We start from the raw sequence: 20549 nt of genomic DNA on the forward strand, positions 1-20549 counted from the left end.
CATGTGAGAGGCTGAAAGCAAGGTCGACTCGGAGCGGTCTATGCATCGGGCGCGCTTGGGGCGACTACCAGTGCCAACCCCTTATCCCGCGACGCGTCCGACAAAGAGAACGTTCCAAGGCGGCAGAGGAGGTTACCAGCCGAAGGATGCAGTAGCAATAACAGGTATAGTTCCGCGGCGGCCGAGAAGACTCACCGCATAGGAATCGGGATGCGAGGCGAGGGATGCGGCGGGAAGGCCCCGACGGCTAAACGGAAGAGGCTGCAGGGCCGCCTCGGAATGGTCCAAGCATCGGATGCGATTGGGACGACTACCAGTGCCAACCCCTTATCCCGCGATGCGTCCGATACACAGATAGTTCCAAGGCGGACCGAGGAGCCTCACCGCATATCAATCGGGGTGCGAGGCGAGGGATGGGGCGGGAAGGCCCCAACGGCTAGACGGAAGAGGCTTCAGGGCCACCTCGGAATGGTCCAAGCATCGGACGCGCTTGGGGCGACTGCCAGTGCCAACCCCTTATCCCGCGATGCGTCCGATACACAGATGGTTCCAAGGCGGCCGAGGAGCCTCACCGCATAGCAATCGGGGGTGCGAGGCGAGGGATGGGGCGGGAAGGCCCCAACGGCTAGACGGAAGAGGCTTCAGGGCCGCCTAGGAATGGTCCAAGCATCGGACACGCTTGGGGCGACTACCAGTGACAGCCCCCTATCCCGCGATGCGTCCGATACGAAGATGGTTCCAAGGCGGCCGAGGAGCCTCACCGCATAGCAATCGGGGTGCGAGGTGGGGGATGCGGCGAGATGGCCCCAACGGCTAGACGGAAGAGGCCACAGGGCCGCGTCGGAATAGTCCAAGCATCGGACGCGCTTGGGGCGACTACCAGTGACAACCCCTTATCCCGCGATGCGTCCGATACGAAGATAGTTCCAAGGCGGCCGAGGAGCCTCACCGCATAGCAATCGGGGTGCGAGGTGGGGGATGCGGCGAGATGGCCCCAACGGCTAGACGGAAGAGGCTGCAGGGCCGCCTCGGAATAGTCCAAGCATCGGACGCGCTTGGGGCCACTACCAGTGACAACCCCTTATCCCGCGATGCGTCCGATACGAAGATAGTTCCAAGGCGGCCGAAGAGCCTCACCGCATAGCAATCGGGGTGCGAGGTGGGGGATGCGGCGAGATGGCCCCAACGGCTAGACGGAAGAGGCCACAGGGCCGCCTCGGAATAGTCCAAGCATCGGACGCGCTTGGGGCGACTACCAGTGACAACCCCTTATCCCGCGATGCGTCCGATACGAAGATAGTTCCCAGGCGGCCGAGGAGCCTCACCGCATAGCAATCGGGGTGCGAGGCGAGGGATGCGGCGAGATGGCCCCAAAGGCTAGACGGAAGAGGCTGCAGGGCTGCCTCGGAATAGTCCAAGCATCGGACGCGCTTGGGGCGACTACCACTGCCAACCCCTTATCCCGCGATGCGTCCGATACACAGATAGTTCCGAGGCGGCCGAGGAGGTGGGGGATGCAGCGAGATGGCCCCAACGGCTAGACGGAAGAGGCTGCAGGGCCGCCTCGGAATAGTCCAAGCATCGGACGCGCTTGGGGCGACTACCAGTGACAACCCCTTATCCCGCGATGCGTCCGATACACAGATAGTTCCGAGGCGGCCAAGGAGCCTCACCGCATAGCAATCGTGGTGCGAGGTGGGGGATGCGGCGAGATGGCCCCAACGGCTAGACGGAAGAGGCTGCAGGGCCGCCTCGGAATGGTCCAAGCATCGGATGCGCTTGGGGCGACTACCACTGCCAACCCCTTATCCCGCGATGCGTCCGATACACAGATAGTTCCAAGGCGGCCGAGGAGCCTCACAGCATAGCAATCAGGGTGCGAGGCGAGGGATGCGGCGAGAAAGCCCCAACGGCTAGAGGGAAGAGGCTTCAGGTCCGCCTCGGAATGGTCCAAGCATCGGACGCGCTTGGGGCGACTACCAGTGACAACCCCTTATCCCGCGACGCGTCCGATACACAGATAGTTCCAAGGCGGCCGAGGAGCCTCACCGCATAGCAATCGGGTGTGCGAGGCGAGGGATGCGGCGAGAAGGACCCAACGGCTACACGGAAGAGGCTTCGGGGCCGCCTCGGAATGGTCCAAGCATCGGACGCGCTTGGGGCGACTACCAGTGACAACCCCTTATCCCACGACGCGTCCGATACACAGATAGTTCCAAGGCGGCCGAGGAGCCTCACCGCATAGCAATCGGGGTGCGAGGCGAGGGATGCGGCGAGAACGACCCAACGGCTACACGGAAGAGGCTTCGGGGCCGCCTCGGAATGGTCCAAGCATCGGACGCGCTTGGGGCGACTACCAGTGACAACCCCTTATCCCGCGACGCGTCCGATACACAGATAGTTCCAAGGCGGCCGAGGAGCCTCACCGCATAGCAATCGGGGTGCGAGGCGAGGGATGCGGCGAGAAGGACCCAACGGCTAGACGGAAGAGGCTTCGGGTCCGCCTCGGAATGGTCCAAGCATCGGACGCGCTTGGGGCGACTACCAGTGACAACCCCTTATCCCGCGACGCGTCCGATACACAGATAGTTCCAAGGCGGCCGAGGAGCCTCACCGCATAGCAATCGGGGTGCGAGGCGAGGGATGCGGCGAGAAGGACCCAACGGCTAGACGGAAGAGGCTTCGGGTCCGCCTCGGAATGGTCCAAGCATCGGACGCGCTTGGGGCGACTACCAGTGACAACCCCTTATCCCGCGACGCGTCCGATACACAGATAGTTCCAAGGCGGCCGAGGAGCCTCACCGCATAGCAATCGGGGTGCGAGGCGAGGGATGCGGCGAGAAGGACCCAACGGCTAGACGGAAGAGGCTTCGGGTCCGCCTCGGAATGGTCCAAGCATCGGACGCGCTTGGGGCGACTACCAGTGACAACCCCTTATCCCGCGACGCGTCCGATACACAGATAGTTCCGAGGCGGCCGAGGAGCCTCACCGCATAGCAATCGGGGTGCGAGGCGAAGGATGCGGCGAGAAGGACCCAACGGCTAGACGGAAGAGGCTTCGGGTCCGCCTCGGAATGGTCCAAGCATCGGACGCGCTTGGGGCGACTACCAGTGACAACCCCTTATCCCGCGACGCGTCCGATACACAGATAGTTCCAAGGCGGCCGAGGAGCCTCACCGCATAGCAATCGGGGTGCGAGGCGAGGGATGCGGCGAGAAGGACCCAACGGCTAGACGGAAGAGGCTTCAGGGCCGCCTCGGAATGGTCCAAGCATCGAACGCGCTTGGGGCGACTACCAGTGACAACCCCTTATCCCGCGACGCGTCCGATACACAGATAGTTCCGAGGCGGCCGAGGAGCCTCACCGCATAGCAATCGGGGTGCGAGGCGAGGGATGCGGCGAGAAGGACCCAACGGCTAGACGGAAGAGGCTTCAGGGCCGCCTCGGAATGGTCCAAGCATCGGACGCGCTTGGGGCGACTACCAGTGACAACCCCTTATCCCGCGACGCGTCCGATACACAGATAGTTCCGAGGCGGCCGAGGAGCCTCACCGCATAGCAATCGGGGTGCGAGGCGAGGGATGCGGCGAGAAGGACCCAACGGCTAGACGGAAGAGGCTTCAGGGCCGCCTCGGAATGGTCCAAGCATCGGACGCGCTTGGGGCGACTACCAATGACAACCCCTTATCCCGCGACGCGTCCGATACACAGATAGTTCCGAGGCGGCCGAGGAGCCTCACCGCATAGCAATCGGGGTGCGAGGCGAGGGATGCGGCGAGAAGGACCCAACGGCTAGACGGAAGAGGCTTCAGGGCCGCCTCGGAATGGTCCAAGCATCGGACGCGCTTGGGGCGACTACCAGTGACAACCCCTTATCCCGCGACGCGTCCGATACACAGATAGTTCCGAGGCGGCCGAGGAGCCTCACCGCATAGCAATCGGGGTGCGAGGCGAGGGATGCGGCGAGAAGGACCCAACGGCTAGACGGAAGAGGCTTCAGGGCCGCCTCGGAATGGTCCAAGCATCGGACGCGCTTGGGGCGACTACCGTTGCCAACCCCTTATCCCGCGATGCGTCTGATACACAGATAGTTCCGAGGCGGCCGAGGAGCCTCACCGCATAGCAATCGGGTTGCGAGGCAGATTATTGGGAAGGGAACCCCCTGGGATGCGGCTCAAGCAGTGCCCAAAGGGACTGGAATGCGGAATCACATCGAGAGACCCAAATGCTATACGAGGGCTCAAATCGAATTATCGATTTGGCCACGACATGGACGCATCGGAACGACTACCTTTGCCGAACCACTCGCAATTGCATCCATACCGAAACCAATAGACATTTCCGTTAGAGCCCTCGCATAGCATTCGGGAATCTCGCATGCCCCTCTAAATCGACCAATGCTGGCGCTCAATGAAAATCCGAGCGCTACCACCGTTCGAGCGCCAGCATTGGTCGAGTTAGAGGGGCACGGGGGAGAATGCTCCAGTCAACACCTCCCCTATATAAGTTATTTGTCCGATTCTCGCACAACCGTAGTCTGCCTCGTCGAATCAAACAACGGTCCCAGATTCCGACTTCCGTTCCGTAGAGACCCAAAAGCTAGATGGAGGCTCGCAAGAAAGAGAGTCGGCGCATAGCAATCGGGTTTCTCGAACGTTTAGGGACCGAGCTCACTTGCGGATAGGGCAAAATCCGCCAAGCAACCCAAAAGCTAGACGGGGGCTCGAATCGAATCGCCTAGGCGGCCACAACAACGACGTGTTGGATCGACTACCAGTGCCAAACCATTCAGCAAGACTAGTCTGTGTCGAGGCCGGATAGAGATTCTCAGAGAGCGCCCGCATAGCATTTAGGAGACCTGCCGCGTCCCTCACACTCGACAAATGGTGGTGCACGTTTATAAATCCGAGCGATCCCAACCCTTTCAAGCACCAACATCGGTCGAGATAGAGGGGCACGGAGGGGGCTGCGTGAGACAACACAGTCCCCTATATAAGTTATTTGTCCGATTCTCACACATCCGAAGAATGGTCATCAAATCGGACAACAGCCCAAACTTCCGACTTCCGTCCCAGAAAGCCCAAGAGCTATCTAAAACGTTCATGGCCGGAACTCGATCGCGGCTATACCAGTCCGCCAAGCAACCCAAAAGCTAGACTGGAGCTCTAGTCGAATCACCTCTGTGGCCATTGCAAGGACGTGTTGGAGCGACTACCATTGCCGAACCATTCCGCAGGTCGAGTCCATACCAAGGCCGCATAGAGATTCACGATGAGCTCCTGCATAGCAATCAGGAGACTTGCCGTGTCCATCACAATCGATAAATCCTGGTGCAAGATTTTTGCATCCGAGCGCTCCAACCAGTCGAGCACCAGCATCAATCGACATAAACGGGCACGGGGGGAGGATGCTCGAGAACACTACCTCCCCTATATAAGTTATTTGTCCGATTCTCAAGCAGCCGAAGTCTGGTCATCGAATCGGGTCAAAGACCACAACTTCCGACTTTACCCACAATGCAAGTCATCGAATCGAACATCGGCCCCCGAGTCGGACTCCATGCGTATGTCAGGTCATCGGACCCAAATTCCGCCTTCCTGCGCATGGCGGGCCATCAATATCAACTCGGTCATCGGACCCAAACTCCGCCTTTTTGCGTATGGCACGCCTTCAAATCGGTCATCGGACCCAAATTCCGCCTTCCTGTGCATGGCGGGCCATCAACATCAACTCGGTCATCGGACCCAAATTCCGCCTTTCTGCGCATGGCACGCCATCAACTCGGTCATCGGACCCAAATTCCGCCTTCCTGCGCATGGCAGGTCATCGGACACAAATTCAGACCTCGCCAATATGCCTACGTATCGAATCGGTCATCGGACCCAACTTCCGACTTCATCCATACTGTAGGGTCTTTGAGGTTGGCGCGGTGCGCTCAACCCAGGGAGTCGACCCATCGAAGCATACACCTCCCCTATATAAGCTATTTGTCCGATTCCCACACCTGTGTAGTTTGCACCTCTGACCAGGACATCGACCCCAACTTCCGAACTCGACTGCAACGACGGCACCAGCGCCTTGGTGCGCACCTTGCGACGCACAGTCCCAACATTCGCCTTCCTGCACATGGCAGGTCATCGGACCCAAATTCCGACCTCGCGAGTATGCCTACATATCGAATCGGTCATCGGACCCAACTTCCGACTTCATCCATACCGTAGGGTCTTTGAGGTTGGCGCGGTGCGCTCAACCCGGGGAGTCGACCCAACGAAGCATACACCTCCCCTATATAAGCTATTTGTCCGATTCCCACACCTGTGTAGTTTGCACCTCCGATCAAGACATCGACCCCAACTTCCGAACTCGCCTCCAACGACCGAACCAGCGCCTTGGTGCGCACCTTGCAACGCACAGTGCCAACATTCGCCTTCCTGCACGTGGCAGGTCATCGGACCCAAATTCCGACCTCGCGAGTATGCCTACATATCGAATCGGTCATCGGACCCAACTTCCGACTTCATCCATACCGTAGGGTCTTTGAGGTTGGCGCGGTGCGCTCAACCCGGGGAGTCGACCCAACGAAGCATACACCTCCCCTATATAAGCTATTTGTCCGATTCCCACACCTGTGTAGCTTGCACCTCCGATCAGGACATCGACCCCAACTTCCGAACTCGACTAAAAAGACCGCACCAGCGCCTTGGTGTGCACCTTGCAACGCACAGTGTCAACATTCGCCTTCCTGCACATGGCAGGTCATCGGACCCAAATTCCGACCTCATGAGCATACCTACTAATCGAATCGGTCATCGGACCCAACTTCCGACTTCATCCATACCGTAGGGTCTTTGAGGTTGGCGCGGTGCGCTCAACCTGGGGAGTCGACCCATCGAAGCATACACCTCCCCTATATAAGCTATTTGTCCGATTCCGACACCTGTGTAGTTTGCACCTCCGCTCAGGACATCGACCCCAACTTCCGAACTCGCCTGCAACGACCGAACCAGCGCCTTGGTGCGCACCAAAAGTGCGCACTTTTGGAGGGCACTTTTGTGCGCTCCAAAGGTGCGCACTTTTGGAGGGCACTTTTCTGCGCTCCAAAGGTGCGCACTTTTGGAGGGCACTTTTTGGAGGGCACTTTTCTGCGCTCCAAAGGTGCGCACTTTTGGAGGGCACTTTTTGGAGGGCACTTTTCTGCGCTCCAAAGGTGCGCACTTTTGGAGGGCACTTTTTGGAGGGCACTTTTCTGCGCTCCAAAGGTGCGCACTTTTGGAGGGCACTTTTTGGAGGGCACTTTTCTGCGCTCCAAAGGTGCGCACTTTTGGAGGGCACTTTTTGGAGGGCACTTTTCTGCGCTCCAAAGGTGCGCACTTTTGGAGGGCACTTTTTGGAGGGCACTTTTCTGCGCTCCAAAGGTGCGCACTTTTGGAGGGCACTTTTTGGAGGGCACTTTTCTGCGCTCCAAAGGTGCGCACTTTTGGAGGGCACTTTTTGGAGGGCACTTTTCTGCGCTCCAAAGGTGCGCACTTTTGGAGGGCACTTTTTGGAGGGCACTTTTCTGCGCTCCAAAGGTGCGCACTTTTGGAGGGCACTTTTTGGAGGGCACTTTTCTGCGCTCCAAAGGTGCGCACTTTTGGAGGGCACTTTTGTGCACTCCAAAGGTGCGCACTTTTGGAGGGCACTTTTCCTGTGCTCCAAAGGTGCACACCTAGGTGAGCACCTTCGACCACACCTTGTAGCACACCAAACTCTGACTTTCGACTTCATCCGCAATGCAGGGTCTTTGAGGTTGGCGCAATGCGCACAACCAGGGGAGTCGACCCATCAAACCCAACACCTCCCCTATATAAGCTATTTGTCTGATTCTCATACATGCGTAGCCTGCAGGAGCAATTAGGACATCGACCCCAACTTTCGGCTTCTAAACGAAAACAAGGTCTTTGAGGTTGGTGTAATGCGAACAACTAGGGGAGTCAACCCATCAAACCCAACACCTCCCCTATATAAGCTATTTGTCTGATTCTCATACATGTGTAGTCTACAGGAGCAATTAGGACATCGACCCCAACTTTTGACTTCTTAACGAAAACAAGGTCTTTGAGGTTGACGTAATGCGCACAACCAGGGGAGTCGACCCATCAAACCCAACACCTCCCCTATATAAGCTATTTGTCCGATTCTCATACATGTGTAGCCTGCAGGAGCCATTAGGACATTGACCCCAACTTTTGACTTCTTAACGAAAACAAGGTCTTTGAGGTTGGCGTAATGCGCACAACCAAGGGAGTTGACCCATCAAACCCAACACCTCCCCTATATAAGCTATTTGTCTGATTCTCATACATGTGTAGCCTGCAACAACGATTAGGACATCCACCCCAACTTCTGAATTCGTCTGCGTTGACCGCACCAAAGGTGCACGCCTTGGTGCTCACCAAAATCCGACTTCCGACTTCTTCTGCTATGCGGGGTCTTTGAGGTTGGCGCAGTGCGCACAACCAGGGGAGTCAACCCACCGAATGCAACACCTCCCCTATATAAGCTATTTGTCTGATTCTCATACATGCGTAGACTGCAGCAATGATTAGGACATCCACCCCAACTTTTGACTTCTTAAACAAGACAGGGTCTTTGAAGTTGGTGCAGTGCACACAACCAGGGGAGTCGACCCATCAAACGCAACACCTCCCCTATATAAAGCTATTTGTCCGATTCTCATACGTGTAGTCTGCAGCAGCGATTAGGACATCGACCCCAACTTCCGAATTCGTTTGCATTGACCGCACCAAAGGTGCACGCCTTGGTGTGCACCCTGGAGTGCACTTTGGTGCTCACCTCGGTGCACACTTTGGTGTGCACCTCGGTGTGCACCAAAGGTGCGCACCTTGGAGCGCACCAAAGGTGTACACTTTGGAGCGCACCACATAGGGTCTTTGAGAGGTTGGCGCAGTGCGCACACCAAGGTGGGTGTTGAGGTGCGTGCCGAGGTGGGTGGGTGCTAGGGTGCGCTCCATGGTGGGTGCCAGGGTGGGTGCGTGCTAGGGTGGATTCCAAAGAGGGTCATAGGGTGGGTGCCAAGGTGGGTTGGTGATATAGTGGGTTCAAAGGTGGGTACTAGGGTGGGTTCCAAGGTGGGTCACAAGTTGGGTGCCAGGATGCGTGGGTGTTAGGTTGGGTGCCAAGGTGGGCTCCTGCGTGGGTGGGTGCTAGGGTGGGTTTCAAGGTGGACGCGAGGGCGGGTGCCAAGGTGGGTAACAAGTTGGGTGTTAGGATGGGTGAGTGCTAGAGTGGGTGCCAAGGTGGGTGGGTGCTAAGGTGGATGCCAAGGTGGTTCACAGGGTGGGTGGGTTCTAGGGTGAGTTCCAAGGTGGGTCACAGGTTCAGTGCTAGGGTGGGTGTCAAGGCGGGTGTCGAGGTGCCTGGGTGCTAGGGTGTGGATGCCAATGTGGGTCATAGGGTGGGTACTAGGGTGGGCTGCAATGTGGGTGCCAAGGTGGGTAACATGCTCGGTGGGTTCTAAATTGGGTGCCAGGGTGGGTGTGCACCCACCTTGCCCGAGGTGGGTGCCAAGGTGCCAGTGTGGGTGGGTGCTAAGGTGGATGCCAAGGTGGGTGAGAAGGTGGGTGATAGGTTGAGTGGTAGGATGGGTGGGTGCCAAGATGGGTCACAGGGTGGGTGCAAGGGTGGGTAGGTGCTAGGGTTGGTGTCAGGGTGGGTGGGTGCTAGGTTGGGTTCCAAGGTGGGTGCGAGGGTGAGTGTCAAGGTGGGTCACAGGTTAGGTGCTAGGATGGGTGAGTGCTAGGGTGCAAAGGTGCCAGGGTGGGTGCTAGGATGGGTCGATGCTAGGGTGAGTGGCAAGGTGGGTCCACAAGTGTCAAGGTGGGTGCCGAGGTGGGTGCCAAGTCGGCGACTGCTATGGTGGATGCCAAGGTGGGTCACGGGGTGGGTGCCAAGTTGCTAGGTTGGGTTCCAAGGTGGGTGCCAACGTGGGTGCTAGGGTGCGTGGGTTAAAGGGTGTGTCACAACGTGGGTGCCAGGATGGAGTGCGCACCCACACTGGCCAAGACGGGTGCGGGTGCAAGGTTGGGTTCCAAGCCCGGTCACAGGCTGGGTGCTAGGATGGGTGGGTGCCAAGGTGGGCACCAGGGTGGGTGCACCCACCCTGGCCAAGGTGGGTCACGGGGTGGGTCCTAGGGTGGGTAACGGGGTGGGTACTAAGGTGCGTGCCAAGGTGGGTCATAGGGTGGGTGCCAAGGTGGGCACCAGGGTGGGTGTGCACCAACCCTAGCCAGGGTAGGTCACGGGGTGGTTGTCGGGGTGGGCGTCAAGGAGCCAAGGTGGGTGGCAAGTAGCCAAGTTGCGTGCCAAGGTGGGTGTCGGGGTGGGTGCCAAGGATCCAAGGTGGGTGCCAAGGAACCAAGGTGGGTGTCTGGGTGGGTGCCGAGGTGGGAGCCAGGGTGGGTCCCAAGGTGAGTGCAAAGGTGGGTGCCAGGGTCAAGGTGAGTGCCAATGTGGGTTCCAAGGTGCCAGGGTCAGGGTGAGTGCCAATGTGGGTTCAAAGGTGCTAAGTTGGGTGCGAGGTTGGGTGCGAGGGTGGGTGGGTGCCAAGGTGTGCTAGGTGGAAGCCCGGGTGGGTCGGCATCCCATGGGTGTCGAGTTGGGTGCCTGATGGGTGCTTCTTGTCAAGTTTTAGTCGTCGGGACTCATTTCGAGCCTTAGAGGTCGTTTCTTGTCCGGTTGCCCTGTCTTCGACCTGGGAACCCAATTTTGGTCCTCGGGTCCCATTTTTTTTTGTCTCGCATCCCACTTTTGGCCTGTGGCCTTTTCGGGGTCGATTCTCGTTTTGGGCATCAGAGCATGTTTCTTCTCCTAAAACCCAATATTTGTTTATTAAGTCTCGGAACACATTTTTGTTCTCGTGGACCCATCATGGGTCTTGGAACGCATTTGTGGTCCTTGGGTCCCATTTTGCATCCCGAAACTTGTGTTTTGGTGCTTGATCCCTATTTTGGGTGCCCACCTTGCACCAAGTGCGCACCCGGGGCAAACCGAGCGCCTTGGTGCACCGGGGCAAGATCGAGCGTGCACCCGAGGCGCCCCGAACATGCACCAAGGTGCACTCGGCCCACATGTGAGCGCAGGTCGTTGCGCCCGAGGTGGTGTGTGGGCACCGCGTTGCAGACGGGACACTGCACGCACACGACGCCCCCTCCAGGTGCACGCACGTAGGCCGGGCCGGGTGCACACCCGACGCCCTAGCAAGGTGCGCGCACCCGGGCAGGGCTCACACTTGGCGAACGGGGCGCACTTCGCGAGGGAGGGTGTGCACCTCGACGGGGGTGGGTGGCCGGGGTGGATTCGCACGTGGGTCGCGGTTTGCTAAGTACACACTGCGACAAGCTCATAACGGGTGCGATCATACCAGCGTTAGTGCACCGGATCCCATCAGAACTCCGCAGTTAAGCGCGCTTGGGCCGGAGTAGTACTGGGATGGGTGACCTCCCGGGAAGTCCCGGTGTTGCACCCTTTTTTAGTTTTTCGCCGGGCGTCGCAATGCTATTTGAATAAACCTTTTGCCCGTTTGCGTTCTCGTCGGGGCCGGGCCGGGCCGGGGTGCGCTGCCCGCACTACCGCGCGCGCGGGGGCGACACCGAGCGCGCACCCGAGGCGCCCCGAGCACACAGGCCACGGTGCAACCCGGGCGTTGTGCGCGCACCCCGGTGCGCCCGAGGTGCTGCGCGCGCACCCAGGTGAAATCGGTGTGCACCTCGGCCAGTGCGCGCTCGGTCGAGTCGCGCACGTTGGCCAAGGTGCACGGTGATGTTTCTTACTCTAAGGTTCCGCACCAGACGCCCGGGACAGGTGAGCGAAGCTGGGCGGGGCCGGGTGCGCGGCCGGGGCAGGTGCACGCAGCTGGAGAGAGCTTTGGAGCACACTTCGGAGCGCACCAATGATGCGCTCCATTCAAAAGTTTCCTGAAAAGGCAAAAAAAGTTGAGATTATAGAATTTCCCACTTGAGAGATTGTAAAAAAAAAAAATTTAAAATGAAGGAAACGCGGGTGCCAAGGTGTGCGCAGCCCAGCCAAGGTGTGCGCACCAAGGCGCCCACCCTGGCGAAGGTGCACGCAAGGTGCGCACCCGAGGCAAACCGGACAATTAACCCAACTTTCGACTTCGCGCGCACCTTGGAGCGCACTTCGGAGCGCTCCTTGGTGCGCACCAATCTTGGGCACCTCGGAGTGCACCATGGCGCCCACCAAGGTGCGCACCCGGGGCAAACCGAGCTCCGACTTCGTGCGCACCTTGGAGCGCACGAAAGGTGCGCACCATGGCGCCCACCAAGGTGCGCAGCCCAGCCAAGGCGTGCGCATCAAGGTGCGCACCCTGGCGAAGGTGCGCACCCGGGGCAAACCGAGCTCCGACTTCGTGCGCACCTTGGAGCGCACAAAAGGTGCGCAACCCAGCCAAGGTGTGCGCACCCCGGTCAAACCGAGCTCCGAATCGTGCGCACCAGAGGTGCACGCCATCGTGCGCACCTTGGAGCACACTTCGGAGCCCTCCTTGGTGCGCGCCGATGTTGCGCACCTCGGAGCGCACCCGGGGAAAACAATGCAATTAACCCGACTTTCGACTTCGTGGGCACCTCGGAGCGCTCTCGGGTTCGCACCTCGGAGCACACCGAGGTGCGCACCTTTGATGCGCTGCCTTCACCAATTTCCAGAAAAGGCAAGAAAACATTGAGAAGGTGTGCGCACCGAGGTGCCCACCCTGGCGAAGGTGCACGCGAGGTGCGCACCCGGGGCAAACCGGGCTCCGACTTCGTGCACGCCGCACCTTGGAGCACACTTCGGAGCGCTCCTTGGTGCGCACCAGGGCGCGCAACCCAGCCGAGGTGCCCACCCCGGCGAAGGTGCACGCGAGGTGCGCACCCGGGGCAAACCGGGCTCCGACTTCGTGCACGCCATGGTGCCCACCGCGGCGAAGGTGCACGCGAGGTGCGCACCCGGGGCAAACCGGGCTCCGACTTCGTGCACGCCGCACCTTGGAGCACACTTCGGAGCGCTCCTTGGTGCGCACCATGGTGCCCACCAGGGCGCGCAACCCCGCCGAAGGTGCACGCGAGGTGCGCACCCGGGGCAAACCGGGCTCCGACTTCGTGCACGCCGCACCTTGGAGCACACTTCGGAGCGCTCCTTGGTGCGCACCATGGTGCCCACCAGGGCGCGCAACCCCGCCGAAGGTGCACGCGAGGTGCGCACCCGGGGCAAACCGGGCTCCGACTTCGTGCACGCCATGGTGCGCACCGCGGCGAAGGTGCGCACCCGGGGCAAACCGGGCTCCGACTTCGTGCACGCCGCACCTTGGAGCACACTTCGGAGCGCTCCTTGGTGCGCACCAGGGCGCGCAACCCAGCCGAGGTGCCCACCCCGGCGAAGGTGCACGCGAGGTGCGTACCCGGGGCAAACCGGGCTCCGACTTCGTGCACGCCGCACCTTGGAGCACACTTCGGAGCGCTCCTTGGTGCGCACCATGGTGCCCACCAGGCCGCGCAACCCAGCCAAGGTGTGCGCACCAAGGTGCACGCGAGGTGCGCACCCGGGGCAAACCGGGGTCCGACTTCGTGCACGCCGCACCTTGGAGCACACATCGGGGCGCTCCCGGGTTCGCACCGGCGTTGCGCACCGTGGTGGGCACCTCGGAGCACACCAAGTGGGGCAGCGAGGTGCGCACCTTTGATGCGATGCCTTCACTAATTTCCATAAAAGGCAAAAAAAAAAACGAGATTTTAAAATTTCCGTTTTGAAAGATAGTGAGAAAAAGGGAATGCTGGTGCCATCTTGAGCCCGCCCTGGTGCGCAGCCCAGCCAAGGTGTGCGCACCAAGGTGCCCACCCTGGCGAAGGTGCGCGCCCGGGCAATTAACCCAACTTCCAACTTCGCGCGCGCCAGGGTGGGAGCGCACCCCAACAACCGGGCCTGGGAAGAGCCAATGCGAGAAACCCCACCAAACGCTCTGACAAAAAAAGAGGGGGCGCTCCAGTAACCCCGCTTCGGAGCGCACCCTGGGCAAACCCAGCCAAGGTGCCCACCCCGGCCAAGGTGCAGGCGAGGTGCGCACCCGGGGCAAACCGGGCTCCGACAACGTGCACGCCGCACCTTGGAGCACACTTCGTAGCGCTCCCGGGTGCGCACCTCAGAGCACACCAAGGTGGGCAGCGAGGTGCGCACCTTTGATGCGCTGCCTTCACTAATTTCCAGAAAAGGCAAAAAAAAAAGGAGATTTTAAAATTTCCGTTTTGAAAGATAGTGAAAAAAACGGAACGCGCGTGCCATCTTGAGCCCGCCCTGGTGCGCAGCCCAGGTAAGGTGCCCACCCTGGCAAAGGTGCGCACCCGGGCAATTAACCCTACTTCCGACTTCGTGCGCGCCAGGGTGGCAACCGGGCCTCGGAAGAGCCAATGCGAGAAACCCCACCAAACGCTCCGACAAAAAAAGAGGCGGCGCTCCAATAACCCCGCTTCGGAGCGCAGCCGGGGCAAACCCAGCCAAGGTGCCCACCCCGACGAAGGTGCACGCGAGGTGCGCACCCAGGGGCAAACCGGGCTCCGACAACGTGCACGCAGCACCTTGGAGCACACTTCGAAGCACTCCCGGGTGCCCACCGGCGTTGCGCACCGTGGTGGGCAGCGAGGTGCGCACCTTTGATGCGCTGCCTTCACTAATTTCCAGAAAAGGCAAAAAAAAAATGAGATTTTAAAATTTCCATTTTGAAAGATAGTGAAAAAAAAGGAACGCGGGTGCCATCTTGAGCCCGCCCTGGTGCGCAGCCCAGGCAAGGCATGCGCACCAAGGTGCCCACCCGAGGTGCACACCCGGGGCAAACCGGGCTCCGACTTCGTGCAGGCCGCACCTTGGAGCACACTTCGGAGCGCTCCTTGGTGCGCACCATGGTGCCCACCAGGGCGCGCAACCCCAGCCAAGGTCTGCACACCAAGGTGCCCACCCCGGCGAAGGTGCACGCGAGGTGCGCACCCGGGGCAAACCGGGCTCCGACTTCGTGCACGCCATGGTGCCCACCGCGGCGAAGGTGCACGCGAGGTGCGCACCCGGGGCAAACCGGGCTCCGACTTCGTGCACGCCGCACCTTGGAGCACACTTCGGAGCGCTCCTTGGTGCGCACCATGGTGCCCACCAGGGCGCGCAACCCAGCCAAGGTGTGCGCACCAAGGTGCACGCGAGGTGCGCACCCGGGGCAAACCGGGGTCCGACTTCGTGCACGCCGCACCTTGGAGCACACATCGGAGCGCTCCCAGGTTCGCACCAGCGTTGCGCACCTTTGATGCGCTGCCTTCACTAATTTCCAGAAAAGGCAAAAAAAAAACGAGATTTTAAAATTTCCGTTCTGAAAGATAGTGAAAAAAACGGAACGCGGGTGCCATCTTGAGCCCTTCCTGGTGCGCACCCCAGGCAAGTTGTGCGCACCAAGGTGCCCACCCTGGCGGAGGTGCGCGCCCGGGGCAATCCGGGCTCCGACTTCGTGCACTGCATGGTGCCCACCAAGGCGCGCAACCCAGCCAAGGTGCCCACCGCAGCGAAGGTGCACGCGAGGTGCGCACGCGAGGTGCACACCCGGGGCAAACCGGGCTCCGACTTCGTGCACGCCGCACCTTGGAGCACACTTCAGAGCGCTCCTTGGTGCGCACCAGGGCGCGCAACCCAGCCGAGGTGCCCACCCCGGCGAAGGTGCACGCGAGGTGCGCACCCGGGGCAAACCGGGCTCCGACTTCGTGCACGCCATGGTGCCCACCGCGGCGAAGGTGCGCACCCGGGGCAAACCGGGCTCCGACTTCGTGCACGCCGCACCTTGGAGCACACTTCGGAGCGCTCCTTGGTGCGCACCATGGTGCCCACCAGGCCGCGCAACCCAGCCAAGGTGTGCGCACCAAGGTGCACGCGAGGTGCGCACCCGGGGCAAACCGGGGTCCGACTTCGTGCACGCCGCACCTTGGAGCACACATCGGGGCGCTCCCGGGTTCGCACCGGCGTTGCGCACCGTGGTGGGCACCTCGGAGCACACCAAGGTGGGCAGCGAGGTGCGCACCTTTGATGCGATGCCTTCACTAATTTCCATAAAAGGCAAAAAAAAAACGAGATTTTAAAATTTCCGTTTTGAAAGATAGTGAGAAAAAGGGAATGCTGGTGCCATCTTGAGCCCGCCCTGGTGCGCAGCCCAGCCAAGGTTTGCGCACCAAGGTGCCCACCCTGGCGAAGGTGCGCGCCCGGGCAATTAACCCAACTTCCAACTTCGCGCGCGCCAGGGTGGGAGCGCACCCAACAACCGGGCCTGGGAAGAGCCAATGCGAGAAACCCCACCAAACTCTCTGACAAAAAAAGAGGGGGCGCTCCAGTAACCCCGCTTCGGAGCGCACCCTGGGCAAACCCAGCCAAGGTGCCCACCCCGGCCAAGGTGCAGGCGAGGTGCGCACCCGGGGCAAACCGGGCTCCGACAACGTGCACGCCGCACCTTGGAGCACACTTCGTAGCGCTCCCGGGTGCGCACCTCAGAGCACACCAAGGTGGGCAGCGAGGTGCGCACCTTTGATGCGCTGCCTTCACTAATTTCCAGAAAAGGCAAAAAAAAAAGGAGATTTTAAAATTTCCGTTTTGAAAGATAGTGAAAAAAACGGAACGCGCGTGCCATCTTGAGCCCGCCCTGGTGCGCAGCCCAGGTAAGGTGCCACCCTGGCAAAGGTGCGCACCCGGGCAATTAACCCTACTTCCGACTTCGTGCGCGCCAGGGTGGCAACCGGGCCTCGGAAGAGCCAATGCGAGAAACCCCACCAAACGCTCCGACAAAAAAAGAGGCGGCGCTCCAATAACCCCGCTTCGGAGCGCAGCCGGGGCAAACCAAGCCAAGGTGCCCACCCCGACGAAGGTGCACGCGAGGTGCGCACCCGGGGCAAACCGGGCTCCGACAACGTGCACGCAGCACCTTGGAGCACACTTCGAAGCACTCCCGGGTGCCCACCGGCGTTGCGCACCGTGGTGGGCAGCGAGGTGCGCACCTTTGATGCGCTGCCTTCACTAATTTCCAGAAAAAGGCAAAAAAAAATGAGATTTTAAAATTTCCGTTTTGAAAGATAGTGAAAAAAAAGGAACGCGGGTGCCATCTTGAGCCCGCCCTGGTGCGCAGCCCAGGCAAGGCATGCGCACCAAGGTGCCCACCCGAGGTGCACACCCGGGGCAAACCGGGCTCCGACTTCGTGCAGGCCGCACCTTGGAGCACACTTCGGAGCGCTCCTTGGTGCGCACCATGGTGCCCACCAGGGCGCACCCGAGGCAAACCGGGCTCCGACTTCGTGCACGCCGCACCTTGGAGCACACATCGGAGCGCTCCCAGGTTCGCACCAGCGTTGCGCACCTTTGATGCGCTGCCTTCACTAATTTCCAGAAAAGGCAAAAAAAAACGATATTTTAAAATTTCCGTTCTGAAAGATAGTGAAAAAAACGGAACGCGGGTGCCATCTTGAGCCCTTCCTGATGCGCAGCCCAGGCAAGTTGTGCGCACCAAGGTGCCCACCCTGGCGGAGGTGCGCGCCCGGGGCAAACCGGGCTCCGACTTCGTGCACTGCATGGTGCCCACCAAGGCGCGCAACCCAGCCAAGGTGCCCACCGCAGCGAAGGTGCACGCGAGGTGCGCACCCGAGGTGCACACCCGGGGCAAACCGGGCTCCGACTTCGTGCACGCCGCACCTTGGAGCACACTTCAGAGCGCTCCTTGGTACGCACCAGGGCGCGCAACCCAGCCAAGGTGCTCACCCCGGCGAAGGTGCACGCGAGGTGCGCACCCGGGGCAAACCGGGCTCGGACTTCGTGCACGCCGCACCTTGGAGCACACATCGGAGCGCTCCCGGGTTCGCACCAGCATTGCGCACCTTTGATGCGCTGCCTTCACTAATTTCCAGAAAAGGCAAAAAAAAGAAAAAAATGAGATTTTAAAATTTCCGTTTTGAAAGATAGTGAAAAAAACGGAACGCGGGTGCCATCTTGAGCCCGCCCTGGTGTGCAGCCCAGGCAAGTTGTGCGCACCAAGGCACCCACCCTGGCCAAGGTGGGTCACGGGGTGGGTCCTAGGGTGGGTAACGGGGTGGGTACTAAGGTGCGTGCCAAGGTGGGTCATAGGGTGGGTGCCAAGGTGGGCACCAGGGTGGGTGTGCACCAACCCTAGCCAGGGTAGGTCACGGGGTGGTTGTCGGGGTGGGCGTCAAGGAGCCAAGGTGGGTGGCAAGTAGCCAAGTTGCGTGCCAAGGTGGGTGTCGGGGTGGGTGCCAAGGATCCAAGGTGGGTGCCAAGGAACCAAGGTGGGTGTCTGGGTGGGTGCCGAGGTGGGAGCCAGGGTGGGTCCCAAGGTGAGTGCAAAGGTGGGTGCCAGGGTCAAGGTGAGTGCCAATGTGGGTTCCAAGGTGCCAGGGTCAGGGTGAGTGCCAATGTGGGTTCAAAGGTGCTAAGTTGGGTGCGAGGTTGGGTGCGAGGGTGGGTGGGTGCCAAGGTGTGCTAGGTGGAAGCCCGGGTGGGTCGGCATCCCATGGGTGTCGAGTTGGGTGCCTGATGGGTGCTTCTTGTCAAGTTTTAGTCGTCGGGACTCATTTCGAGCCTTAGAGGTCGTTTCTTGTCCGGTTGCCCTGTCTTCGACCTGGGAACCCAATTTTGGTCCTCGGGTCCCATTTTTTTTTGTCTCGCATCCCACTTTTGGCCTGTGGCCTTTTCGGGGTCGATTCTCGTTTTGGGCATCAGAGCATGTTTCTTCTCCTAAAACCCAATATTTGTTTATTAAGTCTCGGAACACATTTTTGTTCTCGTGGACCCATCATGGGTCTTGGAACGCATTTGTGGTCCTTGGGTCCCATTTTGCATCCCGAAACTTGTGTTTTGGTGCTTGATCCCTATTTTGGGTGCCCACCTTGCACCAAGTGCGCACCCGGGGCAAACCGAGCGCCTTGGTGCACCGGGGCAAGATCGAGCGTGCACCCGAGGCGCCCCGAACATGCACCAAGGTGCACTCGGCCCACATGTGAGCGCAGGTCGTTGCGCCCGAGGTGGTGTGTGGGCACCGCGTTGCAGACGGGACACTGCACGCACACGACGCCCCCTCCAGGTGCACGCACGTAGGCCGGGCCGGGTGCACACCCGACGCCCTAGCAAGGTGCGCGCACCCGGGCAGGGCTCACACTTGGCGAACGGGGCGCACTTCGCGAGGGAGGGTGTGCACCTCGACGGGGGTGGGTGGCCGGGGTGGATTCGCACGTGGGTCGCGGTTTGCTAAGTACACACTGCGACAAGCTCATAACGGGTGCGATCATACCAGCGTTAGTGCACCGGATCCCATCAGAACTCCGCAGTTAAGCGCGCTTGGGCCGGAGTAGTACTGGGATGGGTGACCTCCCGGGAAGTCCCGGTGTTGCACCCTTTTTTAGTTTTTCGCCGGGCGTCGCAATGCTATTTGAATAAACCTTTTGCCCGTTTGCGTTCTCGTCGGGGCCGGGCCGGGCCGGGGTGCGCTGCCCGCACTACCGCGCGCGCGAGGGGGCGACACCGAGCGCGCACCCGAGGCGCCCCGAGCACACAGGCCACGGTGCAACCCGGGCGTTGTGCGCGCACCCCGGTGCGCCCGAGGTGCTGCGCGCGCACCCAGGTGAAATCGGTGTGCACCTCGGCCAGTGCGCGCTCGGTCGAGTCGCGCACGTTGGCCAAGGTGCACGGTGATGTTTCTTACTCTAAGGTTCCGCACCAGACGCCCGGGACAGGTGAGCGAAGCTGGGCGGGGCCGGGTGCGCGGCCGGGGCAGGTGCACGCAGCTGGAGAGAGCTTTGGAGCACACTTCGGAGCGCACCAATGATGCGCTCCATTCAAAAGTTTCCTGAAAAGGCAAAAAAAGTTGAGATTATAGAATTTCCCACTTGAGAGATTGTAAAAAAAAAAAATTTAAAATGAAGGAAACGCGGGTGCCAAGGTGTGCGCAGCCCAGCCAAGGTGTGCGCACCAAGGCGCCCACCCTGGCGAAGGTGCACGCAAGGTGCGCACCCGAGGCAAACCGGACAATTAACCCAACTTTCGACTTCGCGCGCACCTTGGAGCGCACTTCGGAGCGCTCCTTGGTGCGCACCAATCTTGGGCACCTCGGAGTGCACCATGGCGCCCACCAAGGTGCGCACCCGGGGCAAACCGAGCTCCGACTTCGTGCGCACCTTGGAGCGCACGAAAGGTGCGCACCATGGCGCCCACCAAGGTGCGCAGCCCAGCCAAGGCGTGCGCATCAAGGTGCGCACCCTGGCGAAGGTGCGCACCCGGGGCAAACCGAGCTCCGACTTCGTGCGCACCTTGGAGCGCACAAAAGGTGCGCAACCCAGCCAAGGTGTGCGCACCCCGGTCAAACCGAGCTCCGAATCGTGCGCACCAGAGGTGCACGCCATCGTGCGCACCTTGGAGCACACTTCGGAGCCCTCCTTGGTGCGCGCCGATGTTGCGCACCTCGGAGCGCACCCGGGG

At 60.5% G+C, this 20549-nt stretch overlaps 2 non-coding genes across 2 annotated transcripts; both read left to right on the forward strand.

The window, feature by feature from the left end:
• Positions 1-11410: 11410 nt before the first annotated feature.
• On the forward strand, positions 11411-11529 carry LOC131873501 (5S ribosomal RNA). Its single transcript, XR_009371433.1, has one exon. It is a non-coding gene; the product is annotated as a 5S ribosomal RNA (ribosomal RNA).
• A 7822-nt stretch (positions 11530-19351) lies between these two features.
• LOC131873502 (5S ribosomal RNA) lies at positions 19352-19470 on the forward strand. Its single transcript, XR_009371434.1, has one exon. It is a non-coding gene; the product is annotated as a 5S ribosomal RNA (ribosomal RNA).
• Positions 19471-20549: the final 1079 nt, after the last annotated feature.

This window comes from Cryptomeria japonica, unplaced genomic scaffold (assembly GCF_030272615.1).
Source record: "Cryptomeria japonica unplaced genomic scaffold, Sugi_1.0 HiC_scaffold_1857, whole genome shotgun sequence".
In the NCBI taxonomy this organism is placed as follows: domain Eukaryota; kingdom Viridiplantae; phylum Streptophyta; class Pinopsida; order Cupressales; family Cupressaceae; genus Cryptomeria; species Cryptomeria japonica.